Genomic DNA, 25,271 nt, shown 5'->3' with positions numbered 1-25,271 from the left:
CGAGAGAGAGAGAGAGAGAGAGAGAGAGACAGAAGCTTATTCTCTGCAGAACAAGCAATCCCAACTGGAAAGTTTCCTCTCAGCCATTTTCCCCAAACTCGCCCCGGGGGGTGGGGGGGGGGGGGGCGTGAGCGGATTTTTCGTCGTCGGAGAGAGAACCTCCGAAATGTCAAACTGACTTTCTACTTTCTTGCTTGCTCGCCTCGGGTGGCCGAGAATGTCCTATTTCGAAAAGGGAAAAAATAATAATGGAACGAAAGTAAAAAAAAAAGAAAAGTTATAAGGGAAGGAATGAAGTTGTTGTAACTGGCCAGATATCCTGGTAGAGCCTCGGGGCTAAGATACCCACTACCCCTCTCTCCCTCCCGTCTTGTACGCCCCCACCTCCCCCCCCCACCCCCGCACCCCTCTTAGACCACATGATACCGGCACCTATGCAACTAACCTCCTCTCCCCTCCCCCCCCCCCACCCACGACACGGTTTTCTAGACAGTGTATGAAGAAATTTCATGGAATATATATATATATATATATATATATATATATATATATATATATATATATATATATATATATATATATATATATGGGTGTCCATAAAGTCCCAGTACCATTACAAGCAATAAATTCTTGTAATGGTACTGCACTTTATGGACACTGTGTACAATATATATGTATGTATAATATATATATATATATATATATATATATATATATATATATATATATATATATATTTATATATATATATATATTTACACATACATACATATATAATATATTATATATATAATCATACATATATACTATATATATATATATATATATACTATATATATATATATATGTATATATATATATATGTATGTATATATACGTATATGTATATATATATATATATATATAATATATATATATATATATGTCGGGGATGCATTGTTCCACAAAGCCTTTCTGCGACCCCCAGTCGACGCTACCACTCATTAGCAGATGGGTCGACTGGTTGGTGGTTGGGGGAGATTGGGGGCGGGGGTTATTTCGGGAGCAATCCACAGACCAGAGGAATGCGAACCAAACGCTCTACAACTCCCAAACAGAGTGGGAGGCAGTCATTGCTCTCTCTCTCTCTCTCTCTCTCTCTCTCTCTCTCTCTCTCTCTCTCTCTCTCCCCTCTCCCCAAACGCAGATTAACTGACCTATAAATCCGAGCACAACAAACTAAAAAAAAAAAAACTTACAAACAAAAAACTCACAAAAAAAACTCACAAACAAAAAACTCACTAATAAAAAAAAACTCACAAACAAACAAACTCACATACAAAAAACACAAAAAAAAAAACACACAAACAAAAAAAACTCACAAACAAAAAACTCACTAATAAAAAAACTCATTAACAAACAACTCACAAACAAAAACACAAACAAAAAACACAAACAAAAAAGCTCACACAAAAAATAAATTCCAATTTACATTTCTCCCTTCGGAGGAAAGAAGACTTCCAAATTCCAACAGGAAACTAGAGAACTGAGCCGTAGGATATATAAGAGGATTCTGCTGACGTATTTATTATTTTTATTTTTCTTTTTTTTCTTTTTTACCCTTTGCGGAGGGAACTGCATTCCACTTACGATAAAAATGGCGCTCTGAATTATGAGGGGTGGCGTAAGTCTTCACATTCTTATAGTGACAATGGATTCAAGGTCTTATTGAAAGCAATTTTTCGGGCTTAGGTCCAGTGCCTTTGGCGTTTTTTCAATGAAGGGTCTTTAGGCTTTTAGTTTAAACTCCTCTTCAGCCTTTCACGTGTTTGTCTGTTTGTTTGTTTGTTTGTTTGTATGGTGTTTTGACGTTGCATGGAACCAGTGGTTATTCAGCAACGGGACCAACGGCTTTATGTGACTTCCGAACCACGTCGCGAGTGAACTTCTATCACCAGAAATACACATCTCTTACTCCTCAGTGGAATGCCCGAGAATCGAATCAGCGGCCACCGAGGTGGCAGGCCAAGACCAAACCGACCACGCCACTAAGGCGCGCTTTTCACTTGGGTAGAAGCCTCTCGGCTTTAACAGACTCTTTAGACTAAATGAATGACAAAACCTTTCAAACATTTGCGAAGTTAATCTTTCATTCTTCAGTGAAACTTTCGAAATCCTGGTTTCAACAATATTTGATGAAACAAAAGCCTTTACATCTCCTGGCAACTTAAGTCTTTAACCTTTCAGGCAGTAAATATCTTAAGGCTTTTATCAATACAGCAGCTCGTGAGACTTTCAGAGGAAGACTTCAAAAGATCTGAATTTACATCTATATTTCAATAATATACTGACATCCTGGGACGCCTTCCTGACGCAAAGGCCGTCGGGACTGGCAAACCCAGTACCTTTACCTAGCCCATGCTCCAACTCAAAAGCATATTCGGATACAATAATCTTCATTTATCATCCGATATTACAAACTAGCGTCGTAGATACGAATTTAGCCGACTATATAAAATTAAAGTGTGAATAATATAGAGCCATTCTTCGGTACCTGACTAAGACAATGTCATTCTACACTTGTTGTTAAGTGACCTGAGAAGACCACATGCCCATAATCCACAATGTATACCTTCTTGGCTTGCAATTTCATTGCAATTTCATGACTGGCATCCTATTTAGCAATCTGCATTCGACATAGACTCTTCCTCATACAAATAACGTAGTGCCGTTTGAAGTCGTAATCCAGTGCATTCCTTCATTACATCGACTTGATATCTACTGGAACTGGAATATATTGAACTGAATATGGAATTTAGGCCAAAGGCCAAGCACTGGGACCCATGAGGTCATTCAGTGATGAAACGGAAATTGACAGTAAAAGGTTTGAATGGTGTAACAGGAGGAAAACCTCAAAGCAGTTGCACTATGAATCAATTGTTAGGAGAGGCTGGAAAGTAAGATGGAAGAAAGATAATAAGAACGGAGGTGCAGTAAAAGGAACGAAATGGGTTGCAGCTAGGGGACGAAGGCACGCTGCGATGAACCTTAAGTAATGCCTGCAGTGCACCGCATGAGGTCCACTGACTGCACTACCCCCCTACGGGGTAGAAAATTATGTGACTGGAATCCTACTAGCGCCATTCGACGACTCTGGTGACAAAGTCACCATTATCACGTGAGGCCTGGTTCCTTCCGAACTAACTAACCAGGGTATGTGGGTATGAGATCCTTGGCACTGACATAAGTTGGCGCCAGCAGATCCTGTACTTGTACCAATTACTTCGGAGTGGGCATATCCTTGAGACGGTGCCCACGATGATCAGAGAGCCTCTTCCTCTCTGAATAAGCAGAAAGTATGAAAAGGTGCCAGGTAGTGTTACCAACTTAGACAGAACGCAATAACACTAATATATAGCCTGATAACTCCAGAGAGGCGTATTATGATAATCACACGATGGTTTTCTAAATAAGTGAATTACATGACGGTCTTTGGATTTTTCGTAGAGACAGAATAGAGCCAGTTTCCCCCGTTAAGTGAGAAACTTCTTTGGCTTTTAAGTAGGGGAAAGGAGAAAGTGATGTAGATTAAAAGGTTAAATTGAGCGGGGTAGATATTCCACATGAACACATAAGCTCATTATCATATCAAAGATCTCTCTCTCTCTCTCTCTCTCTCTCTCTCTCTCTCTCTCTCTTTTGTATGTAAATATACATATACATACATACATACATATATATATATATATATTATATATATATATATATATATATATATATATATATGTGCGTGTGTGTGTGTGTGTGTATGTAATATATGTACACATACACATAAATATACTTCCTAGAAACTTAATATATATTATATATATCTATATATATATATATATATATATATCCATAAATATACTCAGTACTCCCTAAAACCTTAGAATATTTCATAACTGAAAAATAACATAAAAAACCTGGTACTTCTTAGGGCGTTTTCTCTCTCTCTCTCTACATATATATATATATATATACATATATATATATATATATATATATATATATATATATATATATACTGACTATATACATGCATACATAAATATTCATAACTGTAAAATAGCATAAAAGAACCGATACTTCTTAAGGTGTTCTCTCTCTCTCTCTCTCTCTCTCTCTCTCTCTCTCTCTCTCTCTCTCTCTCTCTCTCTGAAAACTTTTCACGATTAATCCCGGATGAACCAATATATCCCGAGGCATTGACTAAAACTCCATCAAAAACGAACGACGTAGACAAGTTTCCGAACGAACTTATCTTCCGGATTTCAAAATTCGCGAAACTTTTATCGTACAAATCGCTAACGTTAATCCCGTTCAAATTTTCACGGAAAGTTTTTTTTTTTTTTAAAGGCTGCGAGAGATTCTCTGTCACGGTCGCATCTCGGCATCATAAAATAATCAGACGTTTCAAACGATGAATTTTAGATTTCCCGCTGAAGTTTGCAGGCGAGTTCGAAGTTCGAACTGTCTCTTCAAGCGGCAGGCGGATGTGTCGTGTTTGGGGGAGGGGATGGGGATGGGGGTGGGGGTAAGGGGGTGGGGGTGTAGCTAGTGCCTTCAGCGCACCTCATGTGGAGCACTGTAGGCATTACTATAAGGGCGTTCGTAGTTTTGGGGGGGGGGGGGGCATTGTTGTCCGTATTAAACAATTGATTTATTAATACGCGTACTCCCTAGGGAAGTAGTGCCTTCAGTGTACCTCATGTGGAGCACTGTAGGTTCATTACTAAGGGGTGTTTGGCAGATACCAACTTTTTATTTGTTTACTCCACATCCATTCGCCCTCTCTTTCTTCAATTTTGCTGTCCGGCGCCTCTAACAGTGACTTCTTTAAATCCCTGTATCTCATCTCCTTCATTTTCTGGTTCTCTCTGCCTTGCTGTTCAACTTCTCCAACTCCCTCTTTTCATGAATTTAAGAGCTCAATGGCCGACAGTGGTCCAGTGCTTGGCTTAACAGCCCAAATGTCATAAATCAAATAAAATCAGTACGAGTAACTGAAGCCACAATTCGACATCCAGGTTTAACGATCCACGACTGATTAACTCATATAAGTAACAGGCGTCGCAAAACCCGCGGTCATCGGAGAGGGGATTAATTTTCAGTAGTGAGGTCACAATTGATGGAAATTTATTCGTATAATTTACAAAGAAAAATTCATAGAAAATAAAAATAATACGACCCTTCTTAATAATAATAATAATAATAATAATAATAATAATAATAATAATAATAATAATAATAATAATAATATTATTATATTATTATTATTATTATTTATTATTATTATTAATAATAATAATAATAATAATAATATAATAATAATATAATAATAATAATAATAATAATATAAACCGTAAAACAAAAGCCTCGAAGAGGTAATCCTCACCAGGTGGAATGAGGAATCATTCTCATGTATTTCATTTATGTTCTCTCAATTTACTAATCTGCAAAAAAAAAATACTATCCATAATTATATCTACTGAACAAAAAAAGTCCACCCAGAAAGTGATCTAAAATCAGTTAAACAAAAACACAAAAAAGGGGGGAGGGGAGGGGGTTGCGCAAAGCTAACATCATCACTTTGTCTGGAATGAAAAATTCTAGAAAAGTTTTATATTCCGATTTTACAATATTAGAATAAGAGACAAATGCAACAGTCAGTTAAGTCTCCCTCGGGACAACTCCACCATCTTGAAAAAAGAAGGAAAAACACAAGATAAAATTCCTCTCAGAAAGTTTTTTTTTTTTCCTCTCTCTAAGTCCTTCCACGAGCTTTTGAAGGATTAGGCCAACAACGCAGGAGGAGGAGGAGGAGGAGGAGGAGGAGGAGGAGGAGGAGAGGAGGAGGAGGAAGAGGAGGAAGGGTCGTAATAGGGGAATTGGGAATTCAGATGTTATGAAAACTGCAAATGCTTCTTGTTGGTTTTATGCTTCTTTTCGCTTACTCGGGGAGTATGCCTACAAAATACTTTGTGGCTGCTGTGTTGTTGTTGGCGGGGGGGGGGAGGGGGGGGGGTAGGGGGGGGGAAAACGGTTAGAAAAAGCCTAAAAGGTCTGAAAAAGATGCTTCTTGTTGGTTTTATGCTTTTTTTCGCTTACTCGGGGAGTATGCCTACAAAATACTTTGTAGCTATTATTGTTGTTGTTGCGGGGGGGGGGGGGGGGGGGGGGGGGGGGGGGTGTTTCGCGTTGAGTCAAAGATACGGGAATTTTAGGATAGGATATTATTGAAAATGAAAATAAATGAAATAATGCGCATGTTAAACAGAACAGAAAAATTATTTCTAATAAAATCTGGCGTTTTTTTTAATTTTCGTTGGTGAGACAAACTTCTATTTGACCGTAGATTTTAGCACGCGCCTCCGAGTATGCTGGAGGTTGGATAAAGCCTTGTTCTTTCTTGAAAATGCTAAATCAGATTATTAAAGTAAACGGTTAATCATTTATCCATATTCAACTGGTTTCCCTTGATAGAGGGTGGCTCCACGGAAAATATCAAAATGGTCACCGCCAAATTGACCACGCGGGAGGGTAGTGCCGTCAGTGTACCTCACGCGGGGCACTGTAGGCATTACTCGAAATTCTTTGCAGCGTCCCTTCGTCCCCAAACGACTACCGCTTTCGTTCCTTTTACTTTGTATGTTGTTTGTTTGTTTGTTTGTTTGTATGGTGTTTTCACGTTGCATGGAACCAATGGTTATTCAGCAACGGGACCAACGGTTTTACGTGACTTCCGAACCACGTCATTACTTTGTATGTGAACCTTTACAAATCATATTATTGTACAAGACAATACATAGGCAGATTCATCGAGACCCTATGCATATCTGGTCTCTCTCTCTCCCTCTCTCTCTCTGATGCCTTACGCTTGTTTGGCCTCTCTCTCTCTCTCTCTCTCTCTCTCTTTATTCCTTTCTCCCTCCAATAAACTCGGTAATTAAACAAGGGATCCATACAACTCCCCCGCGATATAAGTACTAATAATCACAGTCGTTTTCGAGGAGGGGGGTGGGGGAGGGGGAGGGGAGGGCTTATTGGGGGGTGGGGTGATCTCCATAATTACTAACCGACCTCTATTACTATGATTCACTGGCTCATGACCACCCGGTAATGAACGGGGGGAATACGAGGCACTTCGATTAGTTTGCTCTCTCTCTCTCTCTCTCTCTCTCTCTCTCTCTCTCTCTCTCTCTCGATTGCAGGCTAATTAGAGCGATACGTTCCTGATAATGACTTGCCTCAGATTCTTCACATAGGTATATATAAAATTTCTCCTGTAATATATTTTCGTATTTTTGCACCAGTCGTTGGTCTTTTGCCTTCAAGATTGTTGTTGTTGGTGTGTCTGTTGTTTGTTATCGGATTAATGCTGTTGTTGTGGATAACTTGAGTTCTCGATTCAAGTTGTTCTGTTTCGGATGCGATGTTTATATTTTTCTTGCTTTTTTTTTTTTGTCTTTTTTTTGATATTTGTTGTTTCGAAGTTTCATTCCCTCTGTTCAAAAAAAAAATATGCAAAAAAAATCTTTATCTCCTGCCTGAAAACCAAATATGAGAGTAAACTTCAAACATATAAAAATAAAAAAAAACCTTCGCGCTTACAATATTAACAACTTTTTCTTTCGTTGGCAAAAACCGAAAAAAATAAGGCTGAAAAAATGATTGAAAGAACAACCATTCACTCCCCTTTTCTTTCTGAGCAAAAAAAATAAAAATAAATAAGGAAGAAACAGACTAAAAATTTATCACAAATCTGTAAAGCCTTTTGAGATTCACGGTTAAACGAACTATTGCATTTTTAAGATCTTCGCGATGCCCAGAATTTACATACATAAGAAAGACAGTTATTTTGAAAACGAAAATCAATTGGTTTAAACTTTTTTTTTTTTATACAAGTAGGTTTCTTTCCGGCTATTTCAAAGTTTTGGAATTTTTTCCTTACCATTTTGTTACGTTTCGTAACATTTTCCTTCTTTCGAAAGATGAGATGTCCCTTTATAATTCCCAAATGAAGTAGCTCCAGGACTCATGCAAAAGAGTGTGCTCTTAGAGACAGAGCACACAGCGAGAAAAGTGATGGACTCCTAAGGAAGCAGGATGCAACTCGGAACCCCACACTATAAATACCACCCAGTCGAATAGAATGATTGTGATAGACCAAAAAATAATAATAAATAAATAAATAAAATAAATAAATGTTCTCTGATGATGTAGCTATAATTCTCAGAGAATAATAATAATAATAATAATAATAATAATAATAATATAATAATAATAATAATAATAATAATAATAATAATAAAAATAATTAATTATTATTATTATTATTGTTATTTTTTTTTTTTTTTTTTTTTTTTTTTTTTTTTTTTTTTTTTTGTGCTCTATCACAGTCCTCCAATTCGACCTGGGTGGTATTTATAGTGTGGGGTTCCGGGTTGCATCCTGCCTCCTTAGGAGTCCATCACTTCTTCTACTATGTGTGCCGTTTCTAGGGGGATCACACCTCTTCCTGCATGAGTCCTGGAGCTACTTCAGCCTTTCGTAGTTTTTCTAGATCCTTTTCAGGGATCTTGGGATCGTGCCTAGTGCTCCTATGATTATGGGTACGATTTCCACTGGCATATCCCATATCCTTCTTATTTCTATTTTCAGATCTTGAAAATAGAAATAAGAAGAATATGGGATATGCCAGTGGAAATCGTACCCATAATCAATAGGAGCACTAGCACGATCCCAAGATCCCTGAAAAGGAATCTAGAAAAACTAGAGGCTGAAGTAGCTCCAGGACTCATGCAGAAGAGTGTGATCCTAGAAACGGCGCACATAGTAAGAAAAGTGATGGACTCCTAAGGAGGCAGGATGCAACCCGGCCCACCCACTATATACCACCCAGTCGAATTGGAGGACTGTGATAGAGCAAAAAAAAAATTAATAAAAATAATAATAATAATAATGATAATAATTAGATAATTAATAAATAACTAAATAAATAAATATATATATATATGGTCAACGTTTACATATAGCTTATGCAGTTATAATTCCCTGAGGTAGTGCTTCAGTTCTATAGCGGAAAGTGGCCAAAAACATAAGTAATCTTTGATAATGTACCTATAATTTTCGTGAATAATTAATAATAATTGAATAATAATAATAATAATAATAATCAATAATAACAATAATAATAATAATAATAAACCTCGACCTGCTCCTGCTTACACGTTTTCCATTATACCATATGAGGCAGCGAATCCCCCCCACCCCCCCTCTCCCCGCTCTCACTCTCTCTCTCACCTTGCTCTCCTCGCAGGACTGAAGGACCATTGGACATAAGGGATTTTCAATCGAGCGCCATTTTCGTCCCGAGGAGGAGCTCTCATGGAGGCTCCCCCACCACCCCCCCCGCGTCCACCCGCCCCCTGCCCTTAATGAGACTTCACCTGCGATAGGAGACCGAAAGGTATAAAACAAAATGTATAAAATGGAAATGTGTATACTATCTGCGAGGATTTAAAACAGCTCTCCTTCATTTTTCGGACGCGTAGTCTTATCGAAGTCGTATGAAGATATAAAGCAAGACATGATGAGACATACGTATTTTAAGGTTAAAGAATGTTTTCTGACCTATGTATTAGCTAAAACTGGTTTTTTTATTATGCTCATATAAACTAATGATACACACACACATTATCATATATATATATATATATATATATATATATATATATATATATATATATATATATATATATATCAATTCAAGCTACAAATGTCCTTTCCAATATCTAATATATATATACTAATACCTACGGACAAACACACTATATATATATATATATATATATATATATATATATATATATATATATATTATATATATATATATATATATATATATATATATATATATATATATATATCTATAATATATATTAATATATATATATATATATATATATATATATTATATATATATATATATATATATATATATATATATATTTACACGACGCAAAATATTTTGCACTTCACTGTTTAATCCTCCTCTTTCGAGTACGACACTTTCTCTCTCTCTCTCTCTCTCTCTCTCTCTCTCTCTCTCTCAATCATTTAAAGTGATTACGCAAAACAAATAAAAAATATATCGTTTCAATTCGGATCTCAAAGTTTTCAAATATACTTTTGAAAGATTCGGACGCAGGAAATAAATTAAAACTGCGATATGCAAATACGATCTACAGACAGTAAACAACGGGTTTGCGTCGAGATTAAATTGGATAAATACAGAATAATAAAAAAAAAAGAACAAAAACACTCGTCCATTGCTATTCTGGTCGAAACCATTACGACCGTCGCTTGGGTAAACAGTTCTTTAAAAGGAGATGACATGTTGCTTTTTTTTTTTTTTATTGTCAAGAGAAATTGTCATACGTGCGTTGAGAGATTTGTGATCTGTGTCAATAAAACTGGAAGAAGGACAATGCTCTGTTTATAGGATAAGGTTTATATTTATTATAATAATATTATTATAATATATATAATATATAGGAATATAATATATCATATATATATATATATATACATATATAATATATATATATATAGTTTTTATGTATTTTTACATGTCTATTTATATATATACGTGTATATATATATATATATATATAAATATATATATGTGGTGTATGTATATATATATATATATATATATATATATTATGGGGATACAATCCACAATGAAGTAAATTCTTCTTGTAGTTTAAAAATATATAGATCTTGTATAAACTACAAGAGGAATTTACTTAATTGTGGATTGTATCCCCATTTACTTAAGAGGTACGACATAGTACCTGGCTTCTGCATATATTATATATATATATATATATATATATATATATATATATTATATATATATATATATATATGTATATATAATATATATTATATATATTATATATATGATATATATATATTATACGTGTGTGCCTGTGTGTATCTGTCCTGCTATTACACATTATACAACCAGATTTGAAGTATATATATATATATATATATATATATTATATATATAATTATATATATATATATATATCTATTATAGTTATTTATATTATAATATAATTATATAGGTTATATATAATTAAGATATTATTATATTATATTATATATATATAATTATATTATAATATATATATATATAAATATTAATATAATTATAATAATATTTAATATATATTAATTATATATATATATATATATATATATACTATTAATATATTATATTATATATTCAATCTCCTGCTACATCTAAGGAGTGTAAATTACCTATATCCTACAGAAATGATTATATCATCTATTGACAATATCACGACGACGACGACTACTACTGCTACTACTACTACTATACTACTACCACTCCTACAATGATGACAGCACCTACCACTCACATCCAAGCCGCACCTTCTGGCGAATTGCCTGGAGCCTGAGACCGCAAGTTGCTATGTCGTTTTCATCCCTGCAAGAATGAAGAGGTTTAAATGTTTATTTTTTTTCTTTCTTTAAGATTCAAACTTAGTGAAGACACGTGCCCCGGATGATGTTATAGTAAAGGATGATGTTATACTAAAGAATGATGTTATAGTAAAGGATGATGTTATACAAATAATGCTGTTTATAGTTAAAGGATGGGTGGTTATAGTAAAGGATGATGCTATCCTAAAAGATGATGTTATAGTAAAGGAGGATGTTATAGTAAAAGGATGAGTTATAGTAAAGGATGATGTTATTACTAAATAATGATGTTATAGTAAAAGATGGTGTTATAGTAAAGGATGATGTTATACTAAATAATGATGTTATAGTAAAGGATGGTGTTATAGTAAAGGATGATGCTATCCTAAAGGATGATGTTATAGTAAAGGATGGTGTTATAGTACAGGATGATGTTATAGTAAACAATGATGTTATAGTAAAGGATGATGTTATGCCAAAGGATGATGTTATACTAAAGGATGATGTTATGCCAAAGGAAGGATGAGGTTATACTAAATGATGATGTTGTAGTAAAGGATGATGTTATGCCAAAGGATGGCGTTATAGTAAAGGATGATTTTAGAGTAAAGGATGATGTTACAGTACAGGATGATGTTATGCCAAAGGATGATGTTATACTAAAGGATGATGTTATAGTAAAGGATGATGTTATGCCAAAGGATGATGTTACACTAAAGGATGATGTTATGCCAAAGGATGGTGTTATAGTAAAGGATGATTTTAGAGTAAAGGATGATGTTACAATACAGGATGATGTTATGCCAAAGGATGATGTTATACTAAAGGATGATGTTTTAGTAAAGGATGATGTTATAGTAAAGGATGATGTTATTGCAAAGGATGATGTTATACTAAAGGATGATGTTTTAGTAAAAGGATGATGTTATAGTAAAGGATGATGTTATAGTAAAGGATGATGTTATTGCAAAGTATGATGTTATACTAAATAATTACTACACAATACGCCGTGAAGGATATTTATCAAATAATGATAATAATGATAATAACATTAAATAATGGAAATCATGATAATGAAAATATAAATGATAAAATAATAATAATATGAATGAAAATATAAATAAAAGAATAAAAATAAAAGAAATAAAACTATGTCAAAGTATTCTCCAAGGAGAGTATATAATAAGACGTCCAAATATTTCCTCGATGGGTAATAGTCTGAGAGAGAGAGAGAGAGAGATTTAGAGAGAGATGAGAGAGAGAGATTGAGAGAGAGAGAGAGAGAGCCAGACCCACAGATTACGCCACCCCCCTTTTGAGAACTGGTGCCTTTTTTACCCAACTTCGGCTTCTTAAAAAAAAAAAAAAAAAAAAAACACGTCCACAAGACATAACAATCTGACACAAGAATACCTGATCACAGTAGTGTTCTATGCCAAGATGCCTCTGGGTATGCAGTCAAGTGAGGGCATCAGTCTCGGTGTTCAAGAAAGTTGCCTGAATGCGTAATCAAGAAGGGTGAGGTAAAAGGCATATCGAAGGTCAAGATCTTTTCGAAAGCCGAGGTTATATCAAAGGTCGAGGTGCTACATCAAAGGTTAATCAACAAATTTTGGTATGGTCAAAATGCTTTTGAATAACCTCAACTTCAAGGTCATCAAATTTGGGTGTGAATGAAAAGCTTTAGCAAAACTTCAACGAAGGTATCTTCCGCAGTTTCTTCAGAAATGTGTTCAAGGTCATGTCAAAGGTCAAGGTTAAAGGTCAAGTTTAAAGGTGAAGGTTAAATGTCATGTCAAAGGTCAAGGTGAAAGGTGAAGGTTAAAGGTCATGTCAAAGATGAGGGTTAAATGTCATGTTAAAGGTGAAGGTTAAAGGTCATGTCAAAGATGAGGGTTAAATGTCATGTTAAAGGTGAGGGCTAAGGGTCATGTCAAAGGTCAGGTCAAAGGTCATATCAAAGGTGAGGGTTAAAGATCATGTCATAGGTGAAGGTCAAAGGTCATATCAAAGGTGAGGGTTAAGTGTCATGTTAAAGGTGAGGGTTAAGGGTCATGTCAAAGGTGAGGGTTATAAATCATGTCAAAGGTGAAGGTTAAGGGTCATATCAAAGGTGAGGGCTAAAGGTTAAAGGTAATATCAAAGGTCAAGGTTACAGGTCATGTCAAAGGTGAGGGTTGAATGGCATGTTAAAGGTGAGGGTTAAGAGTCATGTCAAATGTTAAAGTTAAAGGTCATATCAAAGGTGAAGGTTAAAGGTCAAGGCTAATAGTCATGTCAAAAGTCAAGGTCACTTCAAAAGGTGAAGGTCATCAAATTTTGGAGACGTTTTGCATAACTCTGATAAAGACGTTTTTAACAGATCCTTCAGAAATGTCTTAAAACGCAAAAACGAGACAGACGGTCAGAAGACGCCACAGGTCACTAAAAAGTCACAGGTATGGCCAAACCCGTGCCCATGTCTAGACCAGGTCATTCGGTGATTAACAGAGGGACATACCCTATTTCGAAAACGAAAATGATACGCTACAGAACACCTGGTGGGGAGGAAATTCCGAAGTTTCGGAATGGCCAGAAAGAAACAGACGTGTAACGACAAAAGAATTAAAAATTAAATAACAGACTTCCGCTTTCACAATACCTGTCTTTCATACGCAGGTGAATGACGGTAATTACGCCGAAGAAACTGCATCATCGACACAGAATGAATATCACCATTCAATACAGCAACAAAGAAACTGGAAGGATTAACATCATAACTAACAATAAGATCAGAAGTTCAATGCCGAGGAAATCCTCTTGCGACACATTTCCAGGAAACACTGCGTGTTGGAGGCTCATATTTGGACAACTACAGAAGTCGAAATGTTAAAAAGATCCACAGATCTCATCAATGAATCTATAAATACACCAAGTCTTTCAATTTAACGGCACAAGTTAAATGAAGACACATAAAGAGCGAGGTATTGGTTGGTCTGGAAAATCAGTATTGGTAAAATAAATAAAATAGAGAAACACACACGCTAATAATAATCAAACATAGACAGAAAGAATGGAAGCAATCGCCATTGGGCATACATTTAATGATTTAACTGTCCTTTCATCAATGAAGCTAATAGTATGATATAAATGTTACAACTGTATCGCTGTTATAATATAATACCTGCTATACTACACTTCATTTTCTTGCTCAAGGCTTTAGGGTAATTAAAAGTGTAGTTTATTACATGTAATGTATGTGCTGCACAGGAAAATGGATATCTAATATACACGCTGAGTTGTATATATCTAATATACACACTGGAGTTTCATACAAAACATATGTTATTTAAGGAAAAAAAAAAATAATAATCGATTTTAATATTTCTATGACAATACCTGCACTCCTTCCACTTTACATTTAACTGAAATCTGTGTCCTGGGAGCTTATCAAGTTACTTCACAGTGGATAAGACTGTACCGTAAAAATGTGTGCAAATAATAATAATAATAGAATAAGTAATAATAATAATAAGGAAGAAGAAAGAAAGAAAGAAAAGAAAATTGCACATTCCATCTGGTAAACCCCTACACAAATATAATATAATTATATATATATTATATATTATATATATAATCTTTAATTGTATATATAAATAATAATAATATATAATATATTATATTATATATATATTATATATATTGGAGAGGAGAGGAAGGAGAGAGACGAGAGAGAGAGAGAGAGAGCACATGAACGAAGACTTGATGTATACCCAATCGTCTCTTGTTACCAGATACCCAAGTGACCCCTACCAAGATCAAGGTTCCTATTTCAACTCCAGGGCGAGGGCGGCCGATTGTCGGCATACTCCGCTAAAGAGCCATCGAGTTAAGTAACCGAATTTTTATTAGCCTGGTAGTTAGAATATGGCAATAACCTGTTATATATATATATATATATATATATATATATATATATATATATATATCCATATGTATATATAACCTCACTTTGCTTTGGTCTCCATTCTAAGGAGAACCATAGCCATGCTCTAGGTGTTGTGTATAATGAATGTTTGCAGACACACTTCGGGTAAAGATACAAAATATATAAAAACTACTGAGGCTAGAGGGCTGCAATTTCGTGTGTTTGATGATTGGAGGGTGGTTGATCAACATACCAATTTCCAACCCTCTAGCCTCAGCAGTTTTTAACATCTGAGGGCGGATAGGAAAAGGGCGGACGGACAGGCAATGCCGGCACAATAGGTGTCTTTTCAGTAGACCAAATAGTATTTTCCCTGCATCAGAATTCTTCACAAAACCACTGAGGCTTGGAACGCGAGGAAGAATTCGGAAAAGTCTGTGGATATTAAAAATATACTGCTTACACACACTTGCTTACCTGGCACAGGGGACACGACATGTGATTCAGATCTGATGAAGCTTTTGCTTTCGTCACTCTCTCTCTCTCTCTTTCTCGCTATTTCAGTCTCGTAGGTCGAACGATTTATGTTTCATTATTGAAATTAAATAGGTAATTAAAACTTCTTTAGAGAAATATTAAGAAATTACCATTAGTTTTCAACTATTGCTAAATTTAACATAAAAATTCTTTATATGGGAAAATCAATCAAATAAGCATGGCAAGTGATCTTAGCGTTTTCAAACCACTACCACTAAATGAAATTTTCCGGTTACTAATAATATTATTTTTGCGGTGCTAAATGCGGAAAGATCGCAGGCACTAAAATTGTTACAATACATAATACAGTCTAGGACTCTAGTGGTCAGTAATCAACCATGTTAATACTATATATATATATATATATATATATATATATAATATGAAATAAGCTACAAATTCCCTTCGCCTTCAATATCCAATTCGCTTTACCTCGGAGTTAATATATTTTCATATAATATGTTATGTTATGGGAGTTGATAACGTCACTCAAGTCCTGATTTCTCCTCTGTCCGCTGGGCGCTGTTTCGAACCCACGAGATGAAAAAATTATTATCAACTAAAAAATTTACCTTTCGGATAACAACATTATATGAAAATATATCAATTCCGAGGCAGAGCAAATTGAATGTCTCGTATTTTCGTCTGCACATTAGAAAACTAGCAATATGTTTTATTTCTTATTTATCTCACGTTTTGGACATTATAGGAAAGTTTTGGTCATATAAGAGACAAAGGAATTACGAGTAAAAGTGAAGAGAGGAGCATTTTATTCTTTATATATACTTGTTTTTATTTATCATCGGATTTTGTATCATTCGCGCAATCAAGATGATCTAAAACTTTTCATACAATAAATTCCCCTTGAATATGCCGGTGCTTTCAGATTGTAGATGTGTGTGATATGAGAAGAGAAAATAAAGAATCTGTCTTATTATGTTGCGGATCATCCATCCGGATTCTGGGAAGACTTTTACATACACTCGCTTACCTGGCACAGGGGACACCACCTGGGATTCGGATCTGATGAAGTTTCTGCTTTCGTCACTCACCTCTCTTTCTCTCTCTCTTTCTCGCTTTTTCAGTCTCATGTGTCTAACGATTTATGTCTCGTTATCACAATTAAATAGACATTTAAAACTTCTTGAGAAAAATATTAAGAAATTACGATTATTTTTCAACTAGGCTAAATTTAACATAAAAATTCTTAATATGGGAAAAACGATCGAATAAGTATGGCTAGTGATCACAGCGTTTTCAAACCACATACTCTTAGAAAGTTGTTGCTCCTACAAGTTTCATTTTTGCGGTGCTAATTGCGGGAAGAGCGCAGGCACTAAAATACAATGTAGTATAATACAGTCAAGTGGTCAGTATTAAACCATATATATATATATATTTATCGCAATAAGCTACAAATACCCTACAATATCCAATTCGCTCTACCTCGGAATTAACATATTTTCATAGACGTTAACTGAGTCGACAATGGTCACTGAAGTCCTGATTTCTCTCTGTCCCCTGGGCGCTGGTTCGAACCCACGAGAGGACTAAGTTATGGATATTAAAGGACAAAATTTCATATATATATATTATATATCTATATATATATATATATATATATATATGTATGTATAATTTACCTTCTTATCTCATGCAAAACGTGAGATAAATGAAGAAATAAAAACATATCACTAATTTTCTAAGCTGCAGACGAAAATATGAGACACTGAGCGACAGCCTATATATACCTCCCGGTACACCAGCCAATCAGAGGCCGCCAAACAAACGTCTCGTAGGAATAGGGCTCCTCACCCAAGAATTTACCTTAAGTGAATCAGCTATAGTTCATAATCATTTCCATATAGACGTAGCTAGGGGCCACGTCACATCATCACTTACAATAATAATAATATAAGAAGGGAGTAGACCCTCTTTTAAGCATCTCCTGTTATCAAGAGTGGCAGTATCAGTGGAATTTATTTTAAACAAGGCCTTTTTAATTCTTCTAACTATAAATGAAGTACCTGAACTGTAAGGTTAAAGCAAAATCATAATAATAAAGCGATTTAACACATAACTCATTTACTAGAAGTGAATAAAATGCAATGTAGACAAAAACAACAATAATAATAAAAACATGCGTAAGCTGATATGACGTCAAAAAATTAACGAACTGAACAAGATAAACTGTAGTCTGAAAGCAAAGGAATAATAATAATAAACCACGAACTGACTTTTATCTCCCCCAACAACAAACAAATAGAAAAACGGCTAAACCCAGACAACAACAATTCTAGCATTAATCAAAATAAAAACAGCGCAACAACGAATCAACAATGCAGAATCATCACCAAGAGGAGATTCCTTTTTCCCTCCCTCGGCCCAATCCGAATCACGGACTCTTTTCATCCAAGCTCCAAATCCGGGTTCATCGGATTGGATCTTGAGATTGACATTCTTTTTACACTGATTTTTAGCCTTCTTTTTTTTTTGTAACTTGCCTGCATTTCAGCTAATGGAAACTGGATGATCTATTCTCTCTCTCTCTCTCTCTCTCTCTCTCTCTCTCACCGCTGCATGATGGCATAGTGTAAATGACGGAGAAGAAGAGAGAGAAAGAGTGCGCGCGCGCGCGTTGGTGTGATATGAAAACCTGGTAAGGCCAAACTCAAGCAGCAGAGCGCCTCGGCGGCGTGGTCGGTATGGTCATGGCGTACCACCTCGGTGGCCGCGAGTTCGATTCTCGGGCATTCCATTGAGGGGTGAGAGATGTGTATTTCTGGTGATAGTTCACTCTCGACGTGGTTCGGAAGTCACGTAAAGCCGTTAGTCCCGTTGCTGAATAACCACTGGTTCCATGCAACGTAAAAACACTTTATAAACAATAGACAAACTCGAGCAGAGTTCAGTCACTGTATGATTTGACCGGTTAACGTCAACTTGGCGTCACACTTCGTGGTTAGAAAGGCGAGGGCGCAGATCTGTCACCGTAGACTTCTCTTCGAAATTCATAAGCTAAAACATGCTTTACAACTCATAGTTTAAATACAAGCTCCAAATCTCAGAGTCTAAATACACGCCCTAAAACTCATAAATAAATATAAGCTTCCAAACTCATAATTAAATACAAGCTTCAAAACTCATAATTTTAATACACGCTCCAAAACTCATAGAATAAATACAAGCTTCAAAACTCATAATTTTAATACACGCTCCAAAACTCAGAGAATAAATACAAGATTCAAAACTCATTAAGTATAAACTTCCAAACTCATAATGAAATGCATGCTTCAAAACTCATGATTGAATACACGCTTCAAAACGCATAACCAAACACACGCTTCAAAACTCATCATTTAAATACACGCTTCAAAACTCATGATTAAGTATAAGCTTCCAAACTCATAATGAAATGCATGTTTCAAAACTCATGATTGAATACACCCTTCAAAAAGTATATATAATCAAATACACGCTTCAAAACCCATAATCTAAATACGGGCTTCAAAACTCATGACTAAATACAAGCATCAAAACCCATCATTTGAATACGCGCTTCGGAACTCAACTCAATACATCGTTTAAAACTCATAAATACACGTCGTTCAAAGTGGCATGTGAAAATAAGATAAGGAAACACTGGCGAACGAAGAAAATTCCATGATTGTGGAAGTGAATAGGAGGAAGGTCCGATAAAAACTAACTTTTATTGTACAAACACATTTTCCTGGATTTACAGGTCTGTGTTTTCTCCGGCAAAGAAAACGTGAGAGGTGGTGTAGAAAACGGCTGAAAAAACTGTTTATTGCCTTTTCACCTGCGTGTATTTATTTATTTATAATAATAAGTAATGTGCGGCTCTGTCTTGTTTTCTGTTATTCTTCAAATATATTTTCCCTTTTCTTTTCAAGCATTATGTGTATTAGGACTTGATACTAACAGGATGTTTATGAATGAATGATTATCCGAAAAACTATAAGTTATGTGACTACGTTTTTCTCTATAGTAAAGCTCCTTTTTCGTTTTTTACAATCTTATTATATGCTTGTGTTAGTTGTACTTTTCTTTGCAAGAACAAAAAGAGATTACTGTTTACTTTGTATATTCTGTATTATATCTCTTTTTGGACAAATTTGTACTTAATAGCTGTATATTTTGTCAATAAAAGAACTAACTACCATATGCCTCAAGCCGAATTGTTACAATTTTTGAATGCAGAACAATTTCTTTATGACATGCCAGACTGATTTTTAATATTAAATCCGAAATATTTCATTTTCGCGAATCTGATGATTTGAATTCCAGTGAAACGTTATGTTTTAGACACTGGACTTTCTCTTGTGTTGAATCAATTCCCCAGAAACCACACACATACACAAAATATTAACTTCAAATTTTCTCTCCTGGAATTTTTTTTTTTTTTTTTTGTTTTTTTTTTTTTGCAGATTATCAGAGAGAGAGAGAGAGAGAGAGAGAGAGAGAGAGAGAGAGAGAGAGAGAGAGAGAGAGTCATTTAAACAAGTATAGTTTTATATCGTTATATCTTATTGTTATTATTTAGTATTCAAGGACTTGCGAAAAGAGAGAGAGAGAGAGAGAGAGAGAGAGAGAGAGAGAGAGAGAGAGAGAGAGAGAGAGAGTCCCTTCTTCCATCGAGAAGCAACATGTTCATTGATCCATGTAATTGAATTGTTCCATTTCCATCATATTCTAGTATATATGAATAAGTATAATGATTACCACGGGTGCATGCATGCATGTATACTCGTGCATACACGGGTGTACATGTAGGCATCCCTGTACTGCTCGCACACGTATACAAAATAAATATATAAATGTCAATATATAGAAAATATTTTACTGTATGTTGGAAAACATATCTATATATAAAAATATCTATATATATTATCTTCTATATATATATATATATATGTGTGTGTGTGTGTGTGTGTGTGTGTGTGTGTGTGTATGTGTGTGTGTATAAACAAATTGCTCATTTTCTTAATCATATTTGCGTACAAGCACAAGTGTTAGCTTGGCGGGTATACTCATGGCTGTGCGCTGTAAACACGTTAAGCACACATACAATTATGATGTATTTCAGTATGTGACTATTTACGATACACTTTTTACTATTCGCTTGGGTATGTACGTACGCTGTATTTTTCGTATACGCGCGTGTATAAATGCTGTATGCACGTAATGTTATGTACTCACATTTAATAATACAAGGGATTATGTAAACTGTATTTAGGTGCATTTATGCGTTTTGAAGGTTGAGCCGAATGTAAAATAAATTAAAGTATGTATAGATTATATATATATATATAAATATAATAATTATGACTATAGATCTTATATATATATAATAATTAATTATATATACGTCTATCGTCTTATATATAAGCATAGATTATACACGAATATACATACATTAATATTTATTTTTATAGATACCTTAATATATAAGCATATACATACATAGATAATATATACATTAATATTTGTATATATATACATATATATATACATGAATATATACTTTCACCGACAACCAACACGCAGTATAATTAGATAGCCAGCCAGTACGCTGTCGCGTGCACGCGCGCGCGCTGCCGTGAGACCACGACCAGCAAAGACAAACGCCTCACACCTGCCACAATCCCACCTCAAACACACCTGAGCACGCGCAGGTAATGCGGGGGGGGGGGGGATAGATATATATTTCCCCTTGTGGCCTCTCTCTGAAATAGGAGCCGAATTCGAAGTCTGCTCTGTCTCAAGTTAGGAAGGAAGGAAGTAAAGGAAGGAAGGAAGGAGGAAGAAAAGGAAGGAAAAAGGAAAGGGAATGGAAAGGAAAGGAAAAGAAAAGGAAGGCGGGAAGGAAGGGGGAAAAGGGAAGGAAATTGAAGGAAAAGGAAGGAAAAGGGAAGGAAGGGAGGGAGGAAAAAAAAAGGAAGGAATAAAAGGGAAGGGAAGGGCGGGGAGGAAGGAGGAAAGGAAGAAGGAATTAAAGAAGGAAGAAAGGAAGGCAAGGAAGGGGGAATGAAAAGGAAGGAAAAGGGAAAAGGAAAAGGAAGAAAGAAGAAGGAAGAAGAAGGGAAAAGGAAGGAAGGGAAAAGAAAAGAAGAAGAAAAGAAAGAGGGAGGAGGAACAAAGGAAGGAATAAAGGGAGGGAGGGAGGAGGAAAAGAAAGGAAGGAAGGAAGAAAAGGAAGAATGAAGAAAAGGAAGGAAGGAAGAAAAGGAAGAAAGGAAGGAAGGGAGGAAGAAAAGGAAGAAAGGAAGGGAGGGAGGAAGAAAAGGAAGAAGGAAGAAAAGGAAGAAATGAAGAAAAGGAAGGAAGAAAGAAGAAAGGGAGGAAGGAAGAAAGGAAGGAATAAAGGAAGAAAGGAAGCATTCGAAGCCGATAGCACATCGAGGCGATGGTATTGAAGGTTTTAGGGCGAGTGGTTATTTAAGACTGGGATGTGGACATTTGGTTTATTTTTAACAGAAGGCTACAGTAGCAAATGGAAACATTGTATGTGTATAAGTACGTATTTATATTTGAGTTTATAGTTTATTCTACGGCTTTTAACAGAAGGCTACAATATATGGAAAGAGTGTATGTATGTATGTATATAAAAACACATACATAATATTAATTAAAGGCTTCAATAAGATGGGATGGTCAAGGTCCCAGGTTCTTTAATTTTACAAAGCCTAACACAAGTAGTATGAATAATGATAATGAATATATATATATATATATATATATATTATATATATATATATATATATAGTGCAGCTGTGTGGCTATTTTTGTGAATTATCATATTTATATATATATATATAAAATGTACATTTGTTTGTATGTTTGTGTTTATTTATGCATATATATGTGTACTGAGTTAGGTAAATACAAGTAAGCAAGTGTACATCCAGACCTCAGTTAAAGGTTTCAGGGTTGTGATTCATACCAAACCATTTCGATCAATTACCATCATTCGTCAATACTAATCTGACAAATTTTCCTTCCAACTAGTATCACACAACATAAAATGACACGAAATGTATCACCCGCCGGTCTGTTCGTTCTTAAAAAAAAAAAAAAAAAAAAAAGAAAAAAAAAAAAAATTCATATTTTCCCAAATTTTTTTCCACGCGAGGGAGTGATACCATTTTTAAATTTCTTCCAAAACCACTCACACTGTAGGGATTGTCATACTTTTCCATAGTTTTAATTATCTTTGTAAATGGTCGCTACCATTTTTAAATAACTTTTACAACTGCTTCCTAATCCACAGCGCAAAGCGAAGAAAGGACAACTCAAGATCTATACATTGGGACAACTATTCCTAGGCTTCATTTGTTTCCGACAGTTCTATATTTCGCTTGTGTGGTGCGTTCGTTTGTACGTACATTGGCCAGAAAAGAAATAGTTTTTAATCATAGAGAGGTTAGATAGTGTACGTGCGAACACAAACTGAAGACCACGTCATATGTTAACGAGTCGAAACGCAGTTAATGATGCCTGCGTAGTTTATGACCCATGGTCGAATATTCGAGTGAAATTTCACCGTCCACTCAGCTGAATATTATTATTATTATTATTATTATTATTATTATTATTATTATTATTATTATTATTATTATTATTATTATTATTATTGAAGTGAATCGAACATTACGTATTAAGAGTACGTTCGTTATAACGATGGTTTTCCGATCAGCGAAGTCGAGCAACAACTGGGCCTGGTCAGTAGTTGTATGGGTGACCATCGAGGTACGCCAGTCACCGTCCATGCATAAGCCTTTCCATAATCAGTTGGGATGGGCGTGGAGTTAGCAACCCCACCCTGAAACAAGGAGAAATTAGCACGTACGTATGTATAGAGAGAGAGAGAGAGAGAGAGAGAGAGAGAGAGAGAGAGAGAGTTACAAGAATTAGGATGTCTCAAAGACTTATTAGTCCATCCTAAGAGGAGACATCGTGTACTCACTTATCTCTAGGAGCAGGTTTTACTGTGCATTCATAGTGTCCTAATGTTTCTGTCCAGAAGTCTTTTAAACTCTTCTACACTGTTGTTGTTTACAACTTCTGGTAGCAGCTTATTCCAGGTGTCACATATCTTGTATGTAAAGAAGTTCCTCACAATGAGATGTGTTGTATCTCTTCAGTTCTAGTTTCCAACTATTATTTCTTGTCTGGTTTTCGTTTAACGTAAATAGGAATCCTGCAGGAGAAACCCATAGAAGTTTCTTGAAAAGGACCTTTCCTTTTAAGGAAATGAAGTTCGAACAATCATCGACCTCAGTAACCCTAAAGGAAACCTCCCCCCCCCCTCACTCCTCCACTTCTCCCCCACTTCCCTTCCTCCCCACCCCCTCTGCCAATCCCTCTGGGGACCAGAAACCAAGTCCATACTACGGGAAAAATATTTAGTGAGGCTTTACATTAAAAAGAAAATGTGGGCGTTCTCCACTACGGGGAAAATGTGGGCGTTCTCCACTACGGGAAAAAAATGTGGGCGTTCTCCACTACGGGAAAACTGTGGGCATTTTCCACTACAGGGAAAAAATGTGGGCGTTCTCCACTACATGGAAAAATGTGGGCGTTCTCCACTACATGGAAAAATGTGGGCGTTCTCCACTACGGGAAAACTTGTGGGCATTTCCACTACAGGGAAAAAAAAAAAAAAATGTGGGCGGGGTTGGGTTTGGTTTTGGGGTTTTTTCTCCACTACATGGAAAAATGTGGGCGTTCTCCACTACGGGGAAAAATGTGGGCGTTCTCCACTACGGGGAAAAAAAGAAAATGGGCGTTCTCCCTTAAGAAAGAGACGAAAATCAGGCCATCACACGAGAGACAGATACGTAAGTGCGCCATTTAGCGAGAAAATACGTGGGAATATTCCAGCATGTGAGGAATGGCCAGGGACAAGCAATGCCACACCCCCCCCCCCCCCCCTCTAAAAAAAATATGTAGAGATACAACATTAGGTAAAAAGGGACAACGGATTGTCCATTACTTCAGCTAAAAGTATTTCTCTTTTACTTACGAGTAAGGATGTGAGAGTTTTCCATTATACTTAAGATAAGGATTATGTTCTACGTCTGATGTCGTTTTTATTATTTTCATTATTTTTACCATTATTCTCAATACTATTATTGTATTGCTGTCATTACCATTATTACGAATACCATTTTTACTACTACTACTTAACTACTACTATTTCAGCATCTGTTTGGTCATAGACAATTCTCATTTTTATCATTTCATCTCGTGTATCTAGAATGTG

General features: G+C 35.5%; 1 protein-coding gene across 3 annotated transcripts in view; it reads right to left on the bottom strand.

Moving 5' to 3' along the window:
* The window catches only part of LOC135195496 (uncharacterized), a 153,838-nt gene that overhangs the window by 84,155 nt on the left and 44,412 nt on the right, over positions 1-25,271 (bottom strand). The window contains exon 2 of one of the 3 annotated variants that reach the window (XM_064221713.1): positions 11,471-11,545. The exons of 1 other annotated variant lie outside the window; for it this stretch is intronic. The gene's annotated coding sequence lies outside the window, so the exon portion shown is untranslated. The remainder of the gene's footprint in view (positions 1-11,470; positions 11,546-25,271) is intronic. One more of the 3 variants, XM_064221714.1, reaches the window with a different exon arrangement.

The sequence above is a fragment of the Macrobrachium nipponense genome, chromosome 16 (genome assembly GCF_015104395.2).
Source record: "Macrobrachium nipponense isolate FS-2020 chromosome 16, ASM1510439v2, whole genome shotgun sequence".
Lineage (NCBI taxonomy): Eukaryota > Metazoa > Arthropoda > Malacostraca > Decapoda > Palaemonidae > Macrobrachium > Macrobrachium nipponense.
The sequence above is the reverse complement of the archived record's forward strand: the minus strand, read 5'-3'. Positions and strand labels throughout refer to the sequence as shown.